The 22,217-nt window shown below is 47.4% G+C and overlaps 1 long non-coding RNA gene across 14 annotated transcripts in view; it reads left to right on the forward strand.

The window, feature by feature from the left end:
* Positions 1-22,217, forward strand: part of LOC106034474 (uncharacterized) — a 135,262-nt gene that overhangs the window by 104,249 nt on the left and 8,796 nt on the right. For all 14 annotated transcript variants that reach the window (XR_010832520.1, XR_010832521.1, XR_010832527.1 and 11 more), the window contains 2 exons: positions 2,689-2,769; positions 21,245-21,327. This is a non-coding gene — a long non-coding RNA (uncharacterized lncRNA). The remainder of the gene's footprint in view (positions 1-2,688; positions 2,770-21,244; positions 21,328-22,217) is intronic.

Raw genomic sequence — 22,217 nt, forward strand, 5'->3', positions numbered from 1 at the left:
GGTCAGTAGGGACCTGCTGGGGCTGAGGAGGCAATAAGAGGGAATGTGAAAGGTCCACGTCCTGCTGCCCTGCTGTCCGTCAGTCCGGGAGGCACTTGCTGGCCTCCTTTCCAGCGTAATGGGCAAATGAGGCAGCGGTCTGGCTGCCTGCAGTACCCAGCTTCCTCTAACTCTTAAAGAATGCAGCAGAGTGCGATAACTTCCAGAGCTAATTGCTGACACAACCTAAATTATGGAGTCATAAACAGAGAACTTTTAGTATTGCATGGGGGATTATTTACAGTAGAGAAGTGTGTGAATACTGAATTCTCTGAGTGATTTCTGGGTGGATTTCACATTTAACTTACGATAACCACCTTGATAAAAGCCCTGAGAGAATAATTCCATCTTGTAGCTTTTTCATGATTGCTATTGTACGGGTTATAGATCTTACACTTCTCATTTAGATATGCTAAATAGTTTTTTTCTTCCATTAATAATGAGAAAATTTCCCCTTTTCGTATGCTTTTCAGAATTAAAATTAGTATTAACATTATTTGGCTATCTGGTTGTGAAGGGAATTTCAATGATGTGAGCAAGAAAGTTAATTTCATTTTAAAAAGAATATTACTGGGTGAAGAGCCACGCAAAGGAGAATTGATGGGATCAGTCTTCTCTCCAACACATTCATGAGTGGTCTACAATTCATTTCTTTTTGTAGAAGAAAAGTTTTGGACAACCCCAGCAAGCTTAATGTTTAAGTTTAGGCTGCTGAAACAAGTGCATTTTTGTAGACTGTTTAGAGACCTCAGATTACAGAATCACAGAATTGTCTAGGTTGGAAGAGACCTCCAAGATCATCTAGTCCAACCTCTGCCCTAACACTAACAAGTCCTCCACTAAACCATATCACTAAGCTCTACATCTAAACGTCTTTTAAAGACCTTCAGGGATGGTGACTCAACCACTTCCCTGGGCAGCCCATTCCAATGCCTAACAACCCTTTCAGTAAAGAAGTTCTTCCTAATATCCAACCTAAACCTCCCCTGGCACAACTTTAGCCCATTCCCCCTCGTCCTGTCACCAGGCACGTGGGAGAACAGACCAACCCCCACCTCTCTACAGCCTCCTTTAAGGTAACTGTAGAGAGCGATAAGGTCGCCCCTGAGCCTCCTCTTCTCGAGGCTAAACAACCCCAGCTCCCTCAGCCGCTCCTCGTAAGACTTGTTCTCCAGAGCCCTCACCAGCCTCGTTGCCCTTCTCTGGACTCGCTCGAGCACCTCCATGTCCTTCTTGTAGCGAGGGGCCCAAAACTGAACACAGTACTCGAAGTGCAGCCATGCCCTGCCTCAGTTTCTCCTGCACCACAGCAGAAATGAGTGCAGCAGCTTACAAGTGGTCCCTGCTGGATCAGAGCAGCTCTTTCTGGAGCTTTCCAAACTGACTGGGCAGCTATTTTTGAGTTTCATGGCTTCTTTGTGTCACTGTTCCCACTGCCCTCAATGGACATCTGGCTTCCTGTGACGTGCCTGGCAACTGATTTTAATGTTTTTTAAAACAGCAGTTAGCAAATATGGCACATTATGGCTCTCTGGCATTAAACAACGAACTCCTTTCCCTGCTCTTTGTTCCCCAGGTTCTCCTTTCAGTTCCCATCCATGGAGCAAAATGTGGGCTCTCCATGGGGAGCCCAGAGGGGAATGGTTCCTGGGTCCGTAGTTCCTGTGTTAGTCCAGTGACAGAGCCTCTCCTATCCATTCTTAGCCCTGCTCTGAAAGGCCTTATCCCATCCATCACATGAGTAGAAAACAGGCTTTTTGCCATACCTGAAGGCTGTTAATGCATCCTGCCTCAGTTTCCCCCTTTTAGGGTAAACTGTTCAAATTCTTACCGTCCTTTCTTCCGAAAGAAAGGAAAACGGAAAAAAAGTACATTTTTCTCTGGACCTCTTTTTTTCTCCTTTTTCTCTGGACCTCTTACCTTGTTCGGCGCTCCCAGATGGCATACTATTTTCTAGAAATGCAGAGCCCAAGTCTGGTGCTTCAGCCAGTGCTTTCCTCCTGCTGGAGAGAGCAGAAGGATTGCTTCATGTACCTCACAGGCAAAACAAACCCTCATCCCTGTTAAAGAGCATTCTGGTGTTTGGGACTAGAGCTCTCATTTGTTAAATCATTTTCAATTCCAGGTCTGTTCTCCGAAGGATGTGTTGCTCTTCCTCGATTGGCATCATCTGCAGACTTAATAAGCACACACTCTGTTTTATCATCCAGATCATTAGTGGAAGTGTTGAATAGTCCTAGACCCAGGGCAGCTCCCCGTGGAGCACAGGTCCATCCCGCTGTTTTGTCAGTGAAACACTGGTAACAGCTTTCCATGTACTGCTTCCCAACCACTTTTGCATTCTTCTGCAGTGTGAAACTCCCTAGCTTCCTTAATTCAGCTATGAGAATGCTATAAAAAACAGTGTCTAAAGTTAGGATATATGACATCTGCTGCTGTTCTATCTACAAAACCTATCACCCTCTCACAGGAAGAAATTACATTGTTTTGACACAATTTGTTCTTTAGAAACCCATGGTGGCTGCTACTCAAGTCCTTCCTTCTCCTAGGTACATACAATGCAATGTGTTCAATTATTTGTTCCAGTTTGGTTTTTCATTTTCTTTTCCTGGGATTTCATGTTACTTCTAATGTCATTTTTCCTTTCAGAGAAGTAGCTGAAATCAAGAGCTGTGGATTTGGAGGAGTGGACACTGAGAATGCCCGTCCCACACGTCAGTGCTGTTTGAGGTAGGAAAAGGGATGGTTTTGTGCAAGGGCCTGAGGCAGGAGCTCTCTGTATGAGTTTGCCACATTTGCCTGGGTGACAAATTTGAGTGACCTAAGGCTCTTTGCAGAAGGTTCACAGATAGGCCTCCCCCGCTCACACAATTCTCACTAGCGTTTTCCTTTTTTTTTTTTTTTGCACTCAAACTGTGAGTCAAGGACTACCAGCACAAGAACTCAAAACTGACCCTGATTTTTAAGTGTGATTTAGTTTCAGGTATAAACTTCACAGGCAGTAACAAAATGAAAGCTATCTGTTACAGAAAATGGTGCTGTTTTTTCTCTTTTCCTCAATTCCCTCCCCTGTAAACGAGGTCAGGAATGTTATGAAGCTAACATCATTAATGGTTGCAAAGTGTTTTGAGATCCCTGAATGGAAGGGCTTATATAAGTGGGAAAGTCTTATTAGGATAATTATAATTGCTAACTGTAGTGGCACAATATAGATCACTTAATGAATTATTTGGCTTTTTCTTTCTTTCTCTCTCTACCCCTCGGCTCCCCAAAGCAACATAAACGGACCGATTTTAATTGGCAACCTTCATTTCTAGCAAATGGATTTTTCACTGAAGTTCAAACGCAGCAGCAGCATTTAGAAAATGCAAGTTGGTTTCAGATCAATTGGAATTTGCAGGGCCACAATAAAGAGGAAAATCTCCACACTCTTTCAACTAGAGAAGCACACACTGAACTTGCCTTTTGAATTATGAGCACTTCTCTCTCCATTACCTTGCAGTGTGTTCACTGCAAGAGCTGCCTGTGCTCAGCTGTTGACAGATGCGTGTGGCTAATATGATGAAGGTGAATTGATGACTTAGGCTGGTGACTAACATGATATAGCTAATGGTCTCTGTGGAGGAAAAGAAATCCCCTTTATAGCTTGATCTCCCACTGCTGTGATTTACTCCCTCAGCTCCACCAGCATTTCACTTGTGTTGGTTTGAATGTGTGGTCTTCTAGAATTGACCTAGAAGTGGAACGAGGAAACCAGCCGTTGCTGTTTTATCAGGACTTATACAACTATTGGTAATTAGCTACCTTCCTTCCTCTAAGACAAAAGTCTCAGCTGCAGTAATAGCTCATGTTTATCCCTATGACTGAGAAGTGCCAACTTAAAGCTTTATAAAAATGGCTTAAGAAAGCCATTAAGCTTTAGGAAATTATGATTCCCCTTGTAGGTATTACTGCCTTGCAATCAGTAATATTGGTGCTTAAATCAGTAAGGGTTTACTTGTTGTTGAGTCCTGAAAATTGTTTCTAATGTGCAGTGTGGACCCATTTGGAAATGTGAAGTGCTTTGGCTGCTGTAGAGATCACCTTTCTTTACTTTCTTACTTCTCATGGGTTCATTAGGAGTGGTGCCAGTGTTTGTTGGCCCATCCATCGAAACACAATGCATTTAACTTGTACAATTGCCATAACAAGTAATTCAGTACTTCATTATTACTACTATGATACAATATCTATCTGGAACTTATAGCTACAGATTTGTCCCTTTCAGCTAAATGGCTTTCAAATGTGCAAGGAGTGAAATCTCCACTCCATAAAACAAATAATGTGGCACAAGAGGTTGTTCCCTAGCTTTTCAAATTCACCTTCATTCCTGCTGTCAGCATGGGGGGAATCACAGCTCTTACAGCATGAACCAGGGGCTTCTGGGCTGGGCTGTGAATCCTGGTGTTGAGAAAGTGCCTTTGCTCAGCTGTGAAACCATGAGGGATGGGTTACTTTGTTTGTCATCGCCTGTCCGGGCTTTACACTCAAGGAGCTGTGAAAGAAATCCTCAGCACCCATGAGCAGCCTGAGGGACTGGGTGGCCCCGTTCTGCCCGTGTTTAACCACCAAGCTGAGAAACCCCTGTGGAATGCCTTAAGGTGAGGTGACATGCAAATGAACTTATTTATGGCAACATCAAAGGGCGGTGATGACAATTTTATATGTCCTGAGTGGTGTGGCATAGCCCTGCACTAGGCTGGGGGAGGAGACAAGTCCCAGTCCGTGTTTGCTGTGGTATCAGTGTTTTGTTCTGCGCAGCGCTGACCATCTTTCTGCCCTGCAACAAAGTGAAGCCACAGCTACTAGTTAGTTCAGCTTGCAAGAGCAGCTGACGTTGTTCATGCACTATTCTTTAGGATGTTGTGTTTGCCTCTGGATAAATCCCAGTGGACTGGGTCGTGCTTTTAGAACACAGGAGATGTCAGATGGCTAAATCCTGAATTGTGTCTCAGTGTCCTCCTGAAGCAGCAAAATGGGCTGGGTTTTGCCTGGTCCCCTACCCACCCCAAACACATGCTTGGCAGAGAGGATGACGTACACTGTAGAGCTGCTGTCAGGTTTTTCCTAAGACAAGTTAAAAATTTAAATCTCTCTGTCTTCCTTCTTAAAGATAAAGCTGATGTTTACAGCCCCTGGAAACCCTTAGATAAATGTACTCTGCTCATGTTGCCTGCCTTGAATCCAAAATGCTACAGCAGGAATCACATCCCACACAAGACTATTAGCTATAGTCTTGCTACAGCAGAGCCCTGTTGCATGTCTAATTAGCTTTGTACCTCACTTGTATGTGTGTGTGTGTCAAAAAATGTCCTGAGGTGGAAGTCCCAGAATATCACTGGGTCTCTGGGCGATGCTGCCTCATCTCTGCTCTCTTCAGCCTCATACTTCCCACCTTGTGCATGCTATTCACTGTGATGTTCCTGTTGGGCTGGGATATTGTCTGGACCCCTTGGCAGGGTTTAGCAGAACATCTCAGGAACAGCTATGGGGACGTTTGCTTCGTGTACCTGTGTCTGCAGTTAGCTGCTTTACTGTCAGAGCCTAGGGCTGGGGCTATGCCTGGTGCCGCCATGTGCTGCTCTGCTTAGTGAGCCCTCGCTGTGGCTCACTGCTGCCCCAGCAGCCCCATCTCCCTCCAGCCCTCCTCAGCTACACAGAGGGACGTGCATCTGCAAGGCAGCCCTCAGTGGAGAGTTTGGGTACCTCGAGATACGCAGTCTGAGGTACCCTTGCTCTGGTCAGCCATGCCAAATAACGGGAGGAAAGAAACTCCAGCTCTGCCTGTGTCTCAGAGGGGTGCACAACATGGCTTCACCTTCGCTAGGCCAGGTGACAGCAACCAGCCTAGGACCCTCCTTACTTACTCGGGAGCTTCAGTCATCGCTCCATCTGCAGGAGTGTAGAGCTGGCTCCATTGCCGCACTCACAGGGTCACACACATACACGCCGTGGTGGAGCACAGCAAACTGGGCAAGGGCTGGAGCCTTACAGTATTATCCCCAGAGTGTTATCCCCGAGACCCCTTACAGTGTCCGGCTGGGTAGCTTGAGAGAACATAGCCTGTGTGTTTCTGGCAGCCTCTTGTGACCGAGATCATGGAGGGATAGTGAAATAAGGAACTGAAGTTAAGTGGTTAAGTTGTACCACAAAACAGCGGAATCCACTTCCTGTTGCATTCAGAATAACCACAACATCCATTTTTGGATGGGGTCAGGTCTCTATCCTCATAATGTAACTGTAAGCATTCGTTTTGGCAAGCTGAGCACATCTCTCCCCGTATACCCCATGTGCTAGTTTCTTCCCAAGAACGTGGAAGTGGATTTGGGTGGTTCCCACTGTTGCTAGTCAGCCTGTTTCTATGTAGATAGAGAGCGTCAAGGTGGGGTGCAGAGCTATATAAGCAGCACTGTGCCTGGCATGGGGAGCGTTTCTTTGTGTGAGAGGCTGCCAGTTGTGGTGACAGATTTCAGTTTTTCTCAACAAAAGGTTATTTTTAAAGGCCTTTCCCTCCAGTGGAAACAGAAGGTTTTAATATTGAAGGTACATGGCAGTTTTTAGAAGCAGAGGAAGAAAGGGCTTTGAATGGCCAGTGGTGGCATTGTGCACTGTAACCAGTGCCACCAGTCTCCGCGCTGAGCTTGTTTTCCATTAACTGCTTCATCTTCCCGATTGCTCAGTGTCATGGAGACCTGCGTGGCGGAGCAGATTGCTGTGGTTACGGTCTCAGTGCCAGTCCTGGGGGCTCCAGGCACTGTGAGTGAGAACGAGGAGGCTTTTAATCAATTTGGAGACATGCTGCCTTCTCTTAGCATGGAATATTCCTGAACCCTTAAAATACTCTTTTTTTTTTGTTTGTTTTGGTTTTGTTTTTACATTGGTTCTTTTACTGAGAACTCAGGTGGCTTTGAAAGGAAGGTTTGACTTCTGCTGTTCTGCAGAGGTGATGTGCTCATAACATCCCTCTTCACCTCCTTGCCCAGCTTTTAGGGCTTTAAAGAGGAAATCAGACCAGGACTGTGTATCAGAGGTGGGCCGGTGGGTGGCACATCCAGGTGGTCCTTCCTGCTGCTGGCCAGAGACTGCCCAGAGTAGCTGCAGAAAGAGCACTTGACAGTGAATATTCCGGGCAATGGAAGAGAACTAACATCATTTACTGGTTCAGTGGGGACCTGGCAAGCCCCAAAAGGGGAAGGAGAAATTTTTGAAATTTCAGGTCTTTCTGATATTCCCCTTTTTATTTATTACTGTTAAAGACATAGGAAAAGCCTAGCCAATTCATTTGGTTTGCAAACAAAAGTTGTTCATTGTTTTGCTTTCCTTTCAAAAAGAGCATTTCTTTATTTAAATATTGACCTACCGATTTACAAGGAGAAGAGGTTTAGAAAAAAGATCAATAATTTGAAATTGAGATGAAGGATTTTGCATTGGACTGAATGGAGCATTTTACCCAAAATGTCATTTTGAGGTGTTTTTTTTTTTTTTCCTTTGGTTGGCTGAAAGATCATTCTTGTTTGGGCTGGAGTTAATTGTTTTGTTGCAGCATTACAGACTGCTGCATAATTCCAGAGAGACACAAGCAGGGGAGACTCCGATAATTGTTTATTAGCTATGGACACTGAAGCTAAGGGAATTAATTCTTAGACTGGGAATTTTTTCAGCTATTTTCCCATGCTTTATGCATTTTGGCTAATCTCTGTTTCTTGCTCCCTTGCACTAACCTTCCTTCTTTAAGTACCTGCTGTAGCACTGCCTATGGTTTAATTGTGAACCATGCAGCATTTTTTTGTTTTCTCTGTGTGTGTTTGTTTTATTTTTATTGCTCCAATGCAAACTGGTGGAACTCTGAGGTATCTCCAAGGAGAGGGAGGCAGGGATCAGGAATGGGTAGCAAGTGCTGCTGGCTCATCTGTGGCATTCCTGAAGTCGTAGCAAACTGGACACAAGCAAAATTAAAGGGAAATTATGAACGTTAGATGTGTTGCCATGGCACTTGGGGCCAAAATCCAGTTCAGGGCAGTGTTGTGCCCACCAGGAGTGCAAGAATTAGTCCCTGTTGTGGACACCTTGTACCCTAGGTAGGTGCTTTGGGATAAATATGTAAAGGGAGTGTGTTAGGTGGAGATGCAGTACCGGGTTATGGAGGCAGTTGCTGGGAGTTCGGGGGTCATCAGCAGTGCGATGCCGGTTGCAGGGCCCAGGGTGTGTGTGCCTGTGCTGCCAGGAGGGACAGGATGCTGGGAAGGCGCTGCAGGAGAATCCCCACTGTCCTCACCAGTTGTAAGCAGAAAGCCAGAAGGCAGCATGCCATTTCGTACAGTCAGCCTGCTGTTATCCTGATCTAGCATGACAAATTGGTGTTCCCAGAGTGGCAGCAGAGTAATCAGACTGTGACAAATGGTTTACTTAGAGCAATTTGTTTTCATTTTACTGAAAATTTCCGCAGTCTTAACAAAAGGTTCCCCCCTCCCTCCCCACTCCCACTGCCTCCCTTCTTCCTTTAATGGCATTTGCATGATGTGGGGAGGGGGTTTTGGATCTGACCTGCGAGAGGGGAGCGTGGCAGCTGGCAGGTCACGATTCTGGGGACCCCAAACTTCCTGTGTCTGGAAGCAGTTGCTGGAGGCATCATGCTGGCAGGGACAAAGCTCCCCATCCCTTTGCTGCAGGGCTGTACATGTACTTTTCATCTGCCTGTCTCGCATGGAGCTGAGCTGCCTCTCACCTTCATCAGGTTGGTTCCTGGTAGATGAAGGGGGTGTGTGAGCGTGGGTCCTGAGGATCCGAAAAAGGTATCTGCCAGTCTGGCACCTTTCACAGGCTCGAAGAACCAGGCACGGCACCATAGCAGTGATGTAGCTGGGAAAGGGGAGCTGTGTCTACCTGAAGCGTGGCCAGCCGAATCTGCTCCATCCCCATTCATGGCACAGCTGGATCTGTCTGCTTTGATGCGCCGCCAGAAGGGGAAAATGGCTAAAGTAAAACAATGCCCCAAAAGCCCTACTTAATTGGAGGAATTAGGGAGTGTGTGGGTCCCTGTCTTGCTGGTGCCTCCAGCTGGCCCTGGTCCTGGGCACCTCTCTGCCTTTTCTGCCTGGGTCTCAGCCCAGTCTTGTGTGGAATTTTTCAGTGCCACGGTGCCACTGCAAGGTTAAAACTCGGCTGGATTCGCCTGCAAGCCCTTCTGGCAGAGCTGAGCAGTGGGTAACCTGCACTGCCCATGTAGCAGGGCTCCACTCTGCCCTGCCGCAGGGAAGTGATTGCCTCCAGCCTGACCTAGGAACAGGCTGAACTCAGGCTCCTTGTCTTCTGCCTGCTCCAGTGTCTGTAATTTATAATTACCTGCTGATTCCTGGTGCAGCTCTTGCAGTTTCAGCAGCCGGTGCGTTCTGTGGGCTGCAGAGAAGGGAGATGGGCTGGGGCCAGGGGCTCTGTGCTGTGGGGAAAGAGGCCGGGAGGGCAGGGAAGGGTCAGGCCAGTGGCAGGGACTGTGCTGCCGTGGGGGTCTTAGGATGTGGGTTATTGATACGACTGTCCAGTGCCCACCCAGTACTGTTCTCTGCGATCACGCACCAGGATGAGCTTGGAGGCAAACCTTGACAGTCAGACCTCTGCCATCCAGCTCTCCCCGGGTTCTGGCTTCTTTCCTGCCTGGTCCTTTCCCAAAATGTGTCACTGCCCAGGGCAGGGTACTTGTGGCTCTGCAGATGTGACGTGTTGCTGCACACCTTTGAAGCAACACCTGAACCCCCAAAACTAATGATTTGGGGCATGCTGGGGTGCAAGCCTTGCTTCTAGGCAAGTGGTGGGCCTGGAGCACTGTGGAGTGAAGTGTTGGAGCCACAGATTTTCTCCATCACACTGCCTGTAGTTGCTGCATTTTTTGTGCACACTAATAGGATGAAATGCTCAGGCCACTCGTACGAGTAGTTGGACATGACAGTCTGTCTTGCTTTCTTTTGGCTCCAACGTCTGCCCATAGCCTCAAAGGCTTGACTGGGCAACCTGTTGCATTAGGTGCTGGTACCGTGGCTTGCATCCCTGTGCTGCTGTGCAGGCACCAAGCAGTGTGACGCAGTCACTGCTGTGTACCGTGCCGCATATTCCAGCCACCAGAGGAGACCATCAGGAGCCTGGCAGTGTAATGGCTTTCCTTGAATGAAATTCCCATTCTGTTGGCAACTTGTTCTTTGCAGAAACCCTTGGAAATAGTGTAGCGGTGTGTAACTGACTGTTGCCTACTGGAACGTGTCCCTGGCCTTGGGTGGAATGCGCTTTCTGGTATTTGCTCATTCCACAAAATGACTTAAGTAAGACCATTATCACAGCATGGATTTTGTAATGTATTAGCAAACATAATAAAGTGATGGAAAATTACTTGCACTAATCGGACATCCATAAATAGGCTCAAATAGTATGTTTGACTCTCAATTGGAGTGAATAATTTATCAGCTGATTAAATCTGATCATTTTGCACAGCCTGCCAGTAGTTTTCCAGTGCATGTTTTTACTGTCCATATATCTCCATTAGATTGACAGATTTGGGTGGTTCAGAATGGTAATAGTCAGGGAAATGCCATGTGTAAGTAAATACGGCTGGATTTACAGCATCGGGGCACCGCTCTCTGGTAGATTAAGCCAATGTGGGGTGATGTTACATATTTAAATAATAGCAGCTCTGCATCTCACATATGATCTCTTAAGACCTAGAGAGAAAGAAGGAGAAAAAAAAAAAAACAGGCACAGAATGTAACCTCACAGATGCTGTAGGTCGGGCAGGAAAGGTGCCCGGAGCTCCTGTGGTATTTGCTGGGTATAAGGAGAGCAGTGGGGTGTAGTGGCAAGCAGCAGCTCACAGCACTCAGCATTTGAGTCCCATGTTGCTGGTGGCGATACGTCCTGGTGGTGAACGTCCTTCAGACACCGTCTGTCTGCCTCCATGCTCCTCTGTCCCACTCTTCTCTCACTCTACCTGCTCCCATCCACGCTTGCACACTGTCTGCACATGCATGGGGATTTTCTGAATGTCGTAGTGTTTGCTCTCTTTCCTTGATGTTAAACTCTAGTTCTCTTTCGCTGTTTGAATATAAAACGTTTCCCTTGATGACACAGCAAAGCCTGTATTTGGGCACAGAATCCCACATGGATGCAAAATTTCCAAGGAGATAGGATTAAAAAGAAATGACATCTGCTAACAGAATGAATATTGGTTGGCTGTGGAGTACTTAGACAAAGTTTTCCGAGAAGTACGGCTTTACTGGAGGCCAAATCCGAGTGCCTGTGCCCTGGTTTGCTCTGCTTGGCCACCCCATCCTATACCAGGCAGACGAAGCTGCTGCATCCCCACAGCTTTAGAGGCTGGTGCAGGATCCTGGGGCGCTGGTCCTGCTCCAGTGCCCTGTGGCAGCAGGACCAGAGCTGGCATCATGCCCTGGTGTGGGCTGGTGCTGGGGAGCTGCGTGGGGCCAGCGAGGGGAGGTGGAGGCCCCTCTCCTCAAATATGTGCAGCTTGCATTCGGTCTGTGAGATTGGAGGGCAGTCAGTCGAAAAGGGCGATGTTGATGCTTAATTGGTCTTTACTCAGCAAACAGGCTAGGCGTACAGAAATGCAAATACAAGTACTCTCCAGATCTGTTTGGCTGCTTCTTTTGCACTATGGGAACGTACCAAAAACCTGAGGAACACCAGTTGCAGTGCTTGGTGTGATTGTCCCAGTTCTGAGCTCCTTTGAGAACCCTATCAGTGAAACTCACGCTGTCTTCCCTTGGAGGAACGGGAGAAACTCAGCATCAGACAGTTTAGTTTGCAGGGTCGCTTAGCAGTAATTTAAGGGAATTAAAAGGAAAAGCATCAATGGGATGAACCAGTCAGCCAGGGAGCATTCGTACTGCAGGGCCAGCTGCATGGGAAGCAGGGCTAATAACTGTTGTCTTTTCCCTTCACATTTGTAGCTGAAATTTCCCTGCTAGACCCAAAGGCCATCAATTCAGTTTGTGACTAAGAAAGAAGAACTGGGAGAAAAAATTCAGCACCAGATTAGTACTTTGGTTAGGGACTTTCCTGCAGGCAGATAGAAGTGCAGGTACAGACTAAGTCTAAAAGTCACTGTGTATTGCTGAATGAAAGCAAGCGTATGAAATACACAGCTTTGGCAGGTTGATAAGTTAATGTTAGCATTGTTATTTTGTACTGGGAATATTTCCTGTGCCTGCTTCAGAGCAGTGGCAGGTTACTACCCATAACAAGCAACATTTTTTAGGAAGAAAATGCATTTTTTTTCTGTATTATATTGCTGCAAAATTAGATCCCAGCCAGGTCTGGCACAAAGCAGGGAAATCCCGGGGAGCTCCTAGGAAGGCACAGTGGTTTATGAAAGGAGGGAGGGTCTGGATACGCCAGGAACAAAACTGTTGTTTTTCACTCAGTGACAGGGTTGCTTGGTTAGAAACCCAGCATAGTTTCTGTAGCATTTCCTTTTTCTTTAGAAAATAGTCACTGTTCAGATCAGCCCGAAGCACAGCGTGGGTGAGGGATGCGGCCAAGCAGGGAAGGAAAGGCCAAAGCTGAGGACCTGGCAGAGCTTTCTGCTGCTTGCATTTCTTCAGCTCAGTCCTGGCCCCAGCCTGCCGGAGGGAGTACTGCTGCTGCCTTCAGTGGGCCTAGCTTTTGTCCAAGCCTCTGGATAATTAGCGCCGCTGACAGCATTATTCTCCTCATGTACACAAGCCAAATAATCACTGTCGTGCGGCTCTGGGCTGGCAAGCTGGGACACTCTGGGGATGTTATTCAGAGCCTGGAGCTGTGTCTTGCCTCTTGCCAGTCCTCACACAAGAAGAATTAGTTCAAACCCAGATTCACTGGATCAGGTCTTCCAGGAAAGCACAGAAGCGCTGATCCAGAGCAGTTTCTGTTCTCCCCTCCCTGGTTTTGTGTACACTAATGAAGCTGAGGGGGGTGTTAGCCCTAGCACATGCCTCTGTGTCTTCTGGCCATGATTACTGTGATATGAGGACTGGTTCTTCCAAAATGTCTTTCTTGGCTTGAAGTGGACAGTGTGGATCATCTCTTCCCTCTCACATGGAGATTAAAAATGTTATCTTTTCCAGTTGATGGAGTGGAATGGCACGTGGGAGTATGTGCCAAGCAGGTCTTGAAAGAATGCCTCAGAGTTCAGGGCCGGGGTTCACAAGCTCCAGCATTTTCTTTGCATCATTAAATATCAATCTTGAGGATGCTCCCTGGGTTTTGTTGCTTATGCATTGCTAGGATGACATTTGACACTTCAAGTAGGAAAGACAAATTACAGTCTTTGGCGAAGCTGCTAAACATTCATCAGTTAGTGATGAACTAGTTAGTGATAAGAAATGGATGCTCAGATGTTTGGGTAGTATCCAAAGCAAATGGATAAGGTCAAATCCTTTACCCATCCGCCTCAGCACACCCCTGTTGACTTAAGTAAGTGGGGTTAAGGCAATTTACCTGCTATGTACCTCCAAAGAGTATTTATTTCCTGATCTGTTAGCAACAAGACCAGTCTATAGAAGACTGACTTAGCTGTGAATATGGAGTGTGTTCAGTGCTGACTCCCTGCAGGCTCCCGTGTGCATGCAGGCAGAGTTCACTGCTCCCTCACTGCCCGAGGACATTTCAGCGTCTGTTTGCTGTGTGCTTTTCTCCTTCGAGCCTACTGGTGGGTTTACATGTCCCCTCTCTTCCTACCCTGGATAAGGAGACCACAAGCTTCTCAATCAGCAGTGTTTTGTTGTCGTCATTTAGAAAACAGAGACTAGCTGCAGGTAATGCCACAGCATGTTTGGACTCCTTTTAACGTGACACCATTTGAAACTGGAGGGGACGGTGGTTATGTGAGGAAAACCACTAGGTTTTGGGTTTGGGCATCATCTCCCCAAGGAAGATACTGTGTTTGAAACTCAAAATGTTTCCAGTTACTACAGCCGTAGAGCCCAAAACCTGAGCCATTTAGCACAGCCAAAATATACTCACAGGACTGAGGCAGAGGAGGAGAAGGAAGGTGCCATCCATCTCCTACCCCAGGCTGCTTGGGGAGAGGTGGACCAGGGAATGGGGATATGGAAGAGTGTATTTTGTCTCATTTACAGCCCAATTATCATTGACATGAGAGCTGCAGCAGTGCACAAATGTGTTTGCTCCAGGGACAAAACAGAAAAGGCACATTTTTGGAGAGCAGCATTGGTGCTTTCGCCCAGCATTTGCTATGGCGGGGCTCTGACCTGCCCTGATACAGGAACAGCCGGAGAAGGAGGATGATGTTTAATTTCACTTGCTACCCAAGTCTTGAATGCTTTTCTTCAGCCTTGTACACCTATCCATTATATGATCTACAGCCTGGTCCCTCCAGTGACCTGCTGAAGCCACATTGGCTTTAGCGCAGCATCGCTGTCTTCTAACATTGCTTTTAGGTTCATGCATGAAGGAGGGATGAAGGTATCACAGGAAGGCCTGATTTCCAAAACCTGGAACAATATTATTGGAGAGCTCTGAAGGTAACTACGGTACTGAGTAGGCCTGTGAGTTTGCTGTTTGAGCCTTCACCCCCTGAGGTGCCTTACTGTGCGTGGCAGGGAGAAGCAGTGGCTGGGTGTGCAGTGTGGGATTTGTGTCTCCTAAAGACTTGAGAACATACCAACCATCAAATCCAGAGGAGTATAAATAACACTGAGAAATGTAGACAAATAGTCATCTTCATTCCCTCCAAGGCGGGGAGGACTGAATGTCTGAAATGCGGTCTGAAAGAAATCTTCATTTTTACTCTTTAATACAATAAAACTGAAAGCAGCCCACATTGTCTCTGAAATGGGAAGCATGAGACAGTCAGTATTACATTTTCTTTCTGGATGCAAGAAAATGACCTTCATAGCTCACTTGAGGCTTTGTCTCTTTAGAATTATGGGCCATTTCCTTGTTAGTGGTAATAAACTACATTATATTCCACTTCACACTGATGGGGTCTTTCTACATAAAGCTGGGGAACTTCAAAAAAAAAAAGAAAAGAGAAAGGAAAAAAGGTCAGTGAATTTCAAAATGTGCTTTATTAAAAAGGATATAAAAGGGAGAGAGCTCGTACCACTTCTCAAATGTTATGTGTTATATTAATAAGCCATTATGTTTTAAACACTATTTGTAAGCGACGCGCACACATCGTTTGGGGCGTTAGGACACCGTGCACATGGGTACCAGATGTTCAGCATGCAGAATGGGCTGGGACAAAGGCCAGGGGTTCGGAGGCAGTGGCAACTCCCAGTACCACAACCTCTCCGAGATTTTGGGCCCTGTTTTTCAAAGACCCTGCCTGGGTAGCAGAGACCAGGACAGTGTGTTAGTGCAAGCCAGGAACCCTGGTGAGTTGGTGCTGTGCCTTTAAATAACGTTCAGAAATCCCCTTATTTCCCCTCTGCACTTTTGGCCTCCCGACAGGCCTGTAATTAGCACAGATTTTTCACATTCATGGATAGATTGGAAATTTGGAAGCACTTAATGGAAGAGGTCAGTCACCTTGACCAGGCTGAAATTGCCGTTAGAGGATGTCTGCATGCTCCCAGGGCTGGCAGCACACAAATACATGAATATTAACGTGCCGCATGCAAAAATGCAAACACAGTTTGTAACATGGGCAGGGCTAGGACCTTGCGTCCAGCGTGACACCAGCCCAAGGGCTTTTGCATCTTCTGGGGACATTTCCTCCTAGCCTTACTCAGGCAGGGCTTGCACACAAGCCCAGTGTCTAGAAATAGCTGCTTTGCGAGGAGCTGGATTAGGACATGGCCCCAGGTCCAAATAACCCCAGATTAACCACCCCTCATATGAGCTGAACCAGAGACGAGGTGCAAGCCCCGCATTCCTTTGTAGTACTTCCAGCACCTCTCCCACCACAGCTTCTGCATGGATCCTAAGGGTGGTGGTGCCAGAGCCTGTTTGCCGACAGGGTTTTGCCTTGGGGAGCTAGTTCTGATGGGAAAATAGGCCGTGGTTTGGTTTGCAGTCGGAACCAGGAAGCTGGTTTTCCTGCTGCAGATGGTGTGAGCAGGACCAGGGGACCAACCTGCCTCTGTGCTTAGCCTGGGACATCATTTTTTGTGTTCCCTTTGGTTTGCTGACAGCTGCTGGGGTTTCCATTTGTGTAGCATTGGTAGGGGAAGCTGCCTCCAGAGCCTTACATGTAGGCTCGAAGTGATTAAAGGAGTCCTGTGGAAATAGAAGGAGGTATGGGAAGCATAATGTGATTTCCTTTCTGTCCCTGTAGTTCATGAGTTTAATGCAGATTTCTAAGACACTGGGCAGTAAGCATACAATGTATTTTTATTTATCTGTTTTAATCTCTCAGACTATTTTAAATTATGATGGAAGTAAAATAAGAAACCCACACAGCAAATCCTCCAAACAACCATTAAGTTAGGAGAACTCGGATCCTTTCATTTCCAGATCTCCTAGGTGCAGTTAATACGTAATGGGAGGAGAATCAGGTCCCTGGCAATAATTATGCAGTTTTGAATTGAAGCTTATGATCCTAGCAGCAAGGATTCTTACAGTAAGGTGCAAAACAACATACCCCATTCTTGTAAAAAAAAAAACAACAAAAAAAAAAACAAAACCACCATGCCTTTTAAACGTTTACTGTGTGTGTTTAATACTAAAAGTGATTATAGCACATTGCTCTTCACCTTAATTGTTTGGCAAATGTCACACTGTAAAAGCAAATCCCTCTCTTGCACTTCCAGAATACCGTGACATTCTCGTGCTGCCAAGGAGCCCCTGCAAGGTGCTTACAAGGGCCCCTTCCCTGTAGCACGGTTTGTGAGTATTTCATAAACATTTCTACACCAGAGCATCCTTCAGGGATGAAAAGTTTATTTTATTCCCACTTCTTTTCCTGCTGGAGAACTGAAGGACGGAACAAGCCGCAGACCCCTTAAGGTCTTCAGGTGCATAAATCTCCTGTGACCAAGACAGAAGTTCAGCACACCTAACATTCAGGATGCGACTGACCAGAGGGTTGTGCTGGAAGTTTAATTGCCCTTAAAAATCAATCCTTAACCACCCAACGACTTTGTTGCTTCCCCTTCCAACTCGCTGCAGCCCTAAAGCTGGCTTACCCATCAAATGTAGAGCTGGAGCTCCAGCAACGCACGGCCAGATTTCCACAAGCCATCAGTGCCAGTTATTTGAACATCTGGCACCATTTGGATCTAGTGTTTGTTTTCCTTTTTTTTTTTTTTTAAAGTAATCGTTCATAGCAAGCACACCATGTTTTCATTAGCGTAGAAGAAAACCAAGTGTGATGAGCTGCTCTTCTTACTGAGGAGTAAAGCAGAGCAGAGTAAGGCCCACAGCGCAGCACGGCCAGAGCTGTCAGAGCACAACCGGCAGTGTTGTGATGAGCTGGATGGCAGGGCAGGGCCAAGGGCTTCTCCAGGACTGGCTTCTCCTCCGACTGCCTGTGAGGGTGCAGGGACAGGATGCAGTGATATGGTAGGTCACTACCAGGAAAGAAAATTCACGACCTTCAAACTCATTGCATGTGTGAAAGTTAGTGCCTGGCTAGTGGTGCTCTTTGCTGTTGTTTGCTGGTTGTCATTTATAGAGTAGAGCAAATAATCAGAGCTAGCGCTGTCTCAGGAGATGCCTGATTCCTTGCAAGATCAGGTTCTGAAAACAAGGAAAGGACTTTATATCACATTGACTGTCATCTGCACTCTCCGCTCCACTAACTGGATTTATTGTAAGGCTGCATCAAACAAATGGAGTCATAAGCTGCACCAGCCCCAAGGCGCCTGGATGAATTAAAACATCCAAGACAATGACGAATGCTGCCAAAGGGTGTTGATATTGGGCTGCCAGACCTGTAGTCTCTGGCAAAGCCCAAGAAACAGCCTTGTCACAGAGGGACTCCAGAGTTACCGTTCTCAGCGCTGGGCGGGGACTGAATTCCCCTCTCCTCTGCCTTTGCTATCCAAGTGGCAGCCATGCTCTGCGGTACAGCATACTGCCTCTCGCCACGCTGTAGAGAATGAAAAGCTTTACGTCTTGAAATTCATCTTCCACAGGTCTCACTGCCTCCTTCCCTCCGCTGCTCCAAAATTCAGCAACACAAAATACAGTTCAGAACACATGGCAAAATCTGGAGGGCCCTATGCAGTTCCTGCTGAAATCAGCACTGACAGAGAGAGCTCCTTGTTGCCGAAATGCCATGACATCGGGCATGTGCTTGTACATTGTGGGCTGGGCTCTTTGTGTGTGTCCGTGCATGTGCATTGTGTGCTGCTTGTGCTTATGCAGATAAGTACACTTAAAAGAGATGAGTATCTGTTAATCTTCAGACAGCAAATAGATATGTCTGTGCACATATGCATATATGCGCGTGTGTGTGTACGTGCACTGCTGCCATATGTTTAAACTGGCATAAGGCCAGGCCCACGCGTCTTCATAAAGTCTGTATCCCTGGACGTGTATGTAAAAAGCCAGTCTGCTCTCAAACTGCAGAAGCCAGCTCTAGATGTAAGCTGTAATGGAGACCTTTGATTTATAAGACCTTCTCTCTTGGTGGCTCTTTGTGTAGGATTTCCGTGTGAGGCAAAATCTGAAATTGGTGATGGATTGTTATCTGCCAGGCTGCAAGGAGAAAGCGCCGTGTGTAGCCCCGTTGGGTACAAGCTCCTTGTGCAGTGCCGTTTTATTTGACAGGTGGCAGTGATCCGAGGGAAGACTTTAATTTGAGAGAGTCTGTACTTAACAGTAGCGGTCCAGAACCCTGCCATGTCCTTTCCATTGACCCCTTTTGTTTCTTTCTTTAAAAAAAATGATAAGCCTTTCGTAGTGCTGGGGGAAGCCAAGGAGGGTAACAGAGTGTATGGGCTGGCAGCAGCACTGGCCAGGCCCACTCCTGGCTGACTGCAGCCTTGTGCTGGCAGCCCAACAAATGATCCCTTGCTGGGGACATGGCAAAGGAGAGGGTTTTGGGCAACACCGCCCTCAGGCACGCGGCTCTCACCGTGAAGCAGTGACCCCAGGGAGGCTGAGAGTGGGCTCCCAGTCTGGGGAGGGAGCAGAGCTCACGCATGGGCCCCGACACTTGGAGAATTTCTCAGTGTAACAGCAAGGTGGGCAGTGCATCAGCTCCTACCCACATGAAGTGCCATCCATTGCACCTATGTCAGCTGTGCTGAATTGGTCATGCAGCCGCGGCCATGTGGTGCTGCACGCTCATACACAGCCTTATTCTCACCTGGTGTGCATCTTCCCCGTCCCCATCCTCCTGTTTGCCTTTTTCTGTGTACAAAGAAATCACTAAGGGAGAGATACATTTCTTACCAGCATCATGCTGACCCCCTTTCTCCTCCCCCCAAGCCTTGAAATTAATTAAATGATGTCACGCTTGATTTTATCTGATTTGGAAGCAATTCATCACCCTTTTGCTGGTTCTATTAGTCCAGGCGATCAGCACATTAATTCATTTGTGAGACTAAGCTCAAGGGTAATTACAGTGAGGAAGCTTAATGCCTAAACGTGTTAATGTCTGTAATCAGAACTATTTTCTCAGTGCGGAACAATTGTTAGACAATTACACTTGGATATGATTGCCCTGGTAGGCAACAGACGCTGTGTCAAGAGGGGAATAGCAGAAGCTTGTTTTGCAAGTACTGTGTTATCAGCAAATTCATCTCTTTGCAATCTCTCTTCTCCTGGATTCTGCGCAGCTCGCCCCTCTCTCAGGTTTCGCATTATTAATTAAGTTGAAAAGTCAGCGCTGCCTCTTTTTCAGACTGGGCAGTGTGGGGCACAGAGGAAAATAGACACCTTTGCTTTTTTCTAACATAAATGTCACAGGCTTTGGCTTCTGGTGTCCTTGTTTATGTCCGCAGAGAGAAAGCATGGCTTTCTTAGGCTGCCCTTTGCCTCCCAGTAGGCCCGATGTGCTTTTTTTTTTTTTTTCCATCCAGCAATCACTGCTGTCCAGTCAAAAGAAGTCTAGGTCTGGATGAATTTTGGGGTTGAGTTTCTCCCTCTCCTGCCCTTACAGAGGGCTCTTTGTTGACCTCACGGTGGGGAAGCATCCTGCCAGGGTGATGCTGGACCTACCTTAAAAGAAAGGTGATTGAGGGACCCGTATGGGTACAGTGGGACCACACAAGCATAGCAAGGGGGCACAAACTCTTTGTTAGGTTGGTTTTCTCTGCTCTCCCCTCCTCTGCCTGAGCTGTCGGTGCACTTGTCTGACCAGAAAGCTTCTAGTTTTGTGTCAGGCATCCTAAACATGTTTTTGCCCTTCATGCCTAGCTCCAAGAGGGAAACAAGGAAACTTAGAGCCAGAATTACAAAGTTCTGCTTTTAATAAAAAGACACCTGCCCAGAGAGTGTCAGGAAGTATCCCACCCATGGGATCACCCTGCTTGTGCACCCAGCACAAACCGCCCTTGTTTTACACTCGAATAACCCCGCCTGTGCTGCACAGCAGGCAGGTATGCTATACATACGTACGTGTGACATATGCAGGACAGTGACAGGGGCCACGGCTAGGGGAGAGGCTCAGGAGTGTAGCCGTGAGCACGAGGCGCATGCAGCGTGGACCTGGGGAATGTGGGGGAGCCACCAGCCAGTTCAGGGTAATTCAGCCTCGTGGGACTGCTGATTCCTGCAACTTTATCCCTTCCTCAGGCTGGTGTGTGCCATGTGCAGGCAGGTTTTGTTCAGCCTCTTCCCTCCTGGTATTTTCCCCTCTCACAGTGAGGATGAATGTGCTGCAGCTGGATGGTGCAGCCGGGCAGCAGGACGCTGGGGGCCCCACAAAGTCATTCCTCTTCCTCCCCGGGTAACCACGGTGACCTCCACTGTCACCAAGTGAGTCCAAGCACTTGTGCTCTGCCGCTGGGGAGAGATTGTATTCAGCTCACCCTGGAGGTCCTCCAATGCGCCGGGCACTGTACCTTGGAGAAATTCTCATTTGGGGTAATGTCCCGTACACCGCTGGCCTTGAAAAATGCATTTCTTGGTGTTTGAAGAAAAGCCTCTAGCTTCGCTGTGGAGTGGCAGCGGCCTCAGAGGCCCCTGCATTAGTCCTCAGCAGCAGGCCCAGCTTCCTGCCACAAATGAGGCAGGGGAGGAAACGAGTTGGCCATGATGTGTTTTGCAGATACGGTGAAGCTGTGCCAGTGACAACCATGAGAAGAGCTCTCTGCTCAGATGGTTTCAGAGGCTGTCTACATCCAGAGAAAGGTAAGAATAAATGTAAAGTTCCTGTTGCCATTAGAGATGAACAAATGTTTGAGAGAAATCCTCGCTGGTCTCCAGCTGGACAGGGGCTGTGGCAGTGACCTTCTCCTGTCTCCACAACCAATTTAGCAGGACACCTCCACGCTTTTCCAAAGCCTAGAATTTAACAAAACCATACTGGGGTGCTCCAAAGAGGTGTGAGTCCTCTCCCAGCAGCACAAGAGCAGGATGGGAAAGATGGCGTGGCCCAGGCCATTGCAGACCAAGCCCTTTCCTTGCCACTGACTTGCTTCAGTGAGAGCCTTCCCCGTCCGGGCTTGTCCCTGCTCCAGTCTTTGGGCTGTTTCACTTAGGAGCTTCCCAGGAAAGACGACCAGCGTGCTGAGGGTCTCCTGCAGTGCCTCGCGTGTTGGGGCGGGTGGGAAACCAGCCTGGAGGGGACGAGGTGGCACAGCTTCTCTGGTGCAGCATCCTGGGGACGGTGGTGACTCAGTTGCTGTCTGTCACCCCAGTGCAGTCTTCCGGGGCTCGCTGCAGGTTTGTCAAGGAGCGCAGCACAGCAGGCACAATTTGTCAAAATGGTCTGAAAACTGACAACATATCTCTGGCATTGAGTGAGTTTTTAAAAAAGTAACATTCAGGGTAATCTGACATCTGTTCTCAGCCAGCTATCGGGTCTGACAATAGGGAATGTAAGCACAATAGGATGTCACATGAAGAGGTCTGAATTTCACATTGTTTCTTCTCCTTTATGCTGGAATAATTTCTTAGCAGTGTAGAAAACCTATTTCTCACCCTTTCGCATTCTCCTGGCAGATCTTTGAATATTAATGCTGTCTCTGGCATCCATGAGTCAAAGCACTCTGCGCTGGGTTGATGAGGGTTGTAGGACA

Source organism: Anser cygnoides, chromosome 6 (assembly GCF_040182565.1).
Source record: "Anser cygnoides isolate HZ-2024a breed goose chromosome 6, Taihu_goose_T2T_genome, whole genome shotgun sequence".
In the NCBI taxonomy this organism is placed as follows: domain Eukaryota; kingdom Metazoa; phylum Chordata; class Aves; order Anseriformes; family Anatidae; genus Anser; species Anser cygnoides.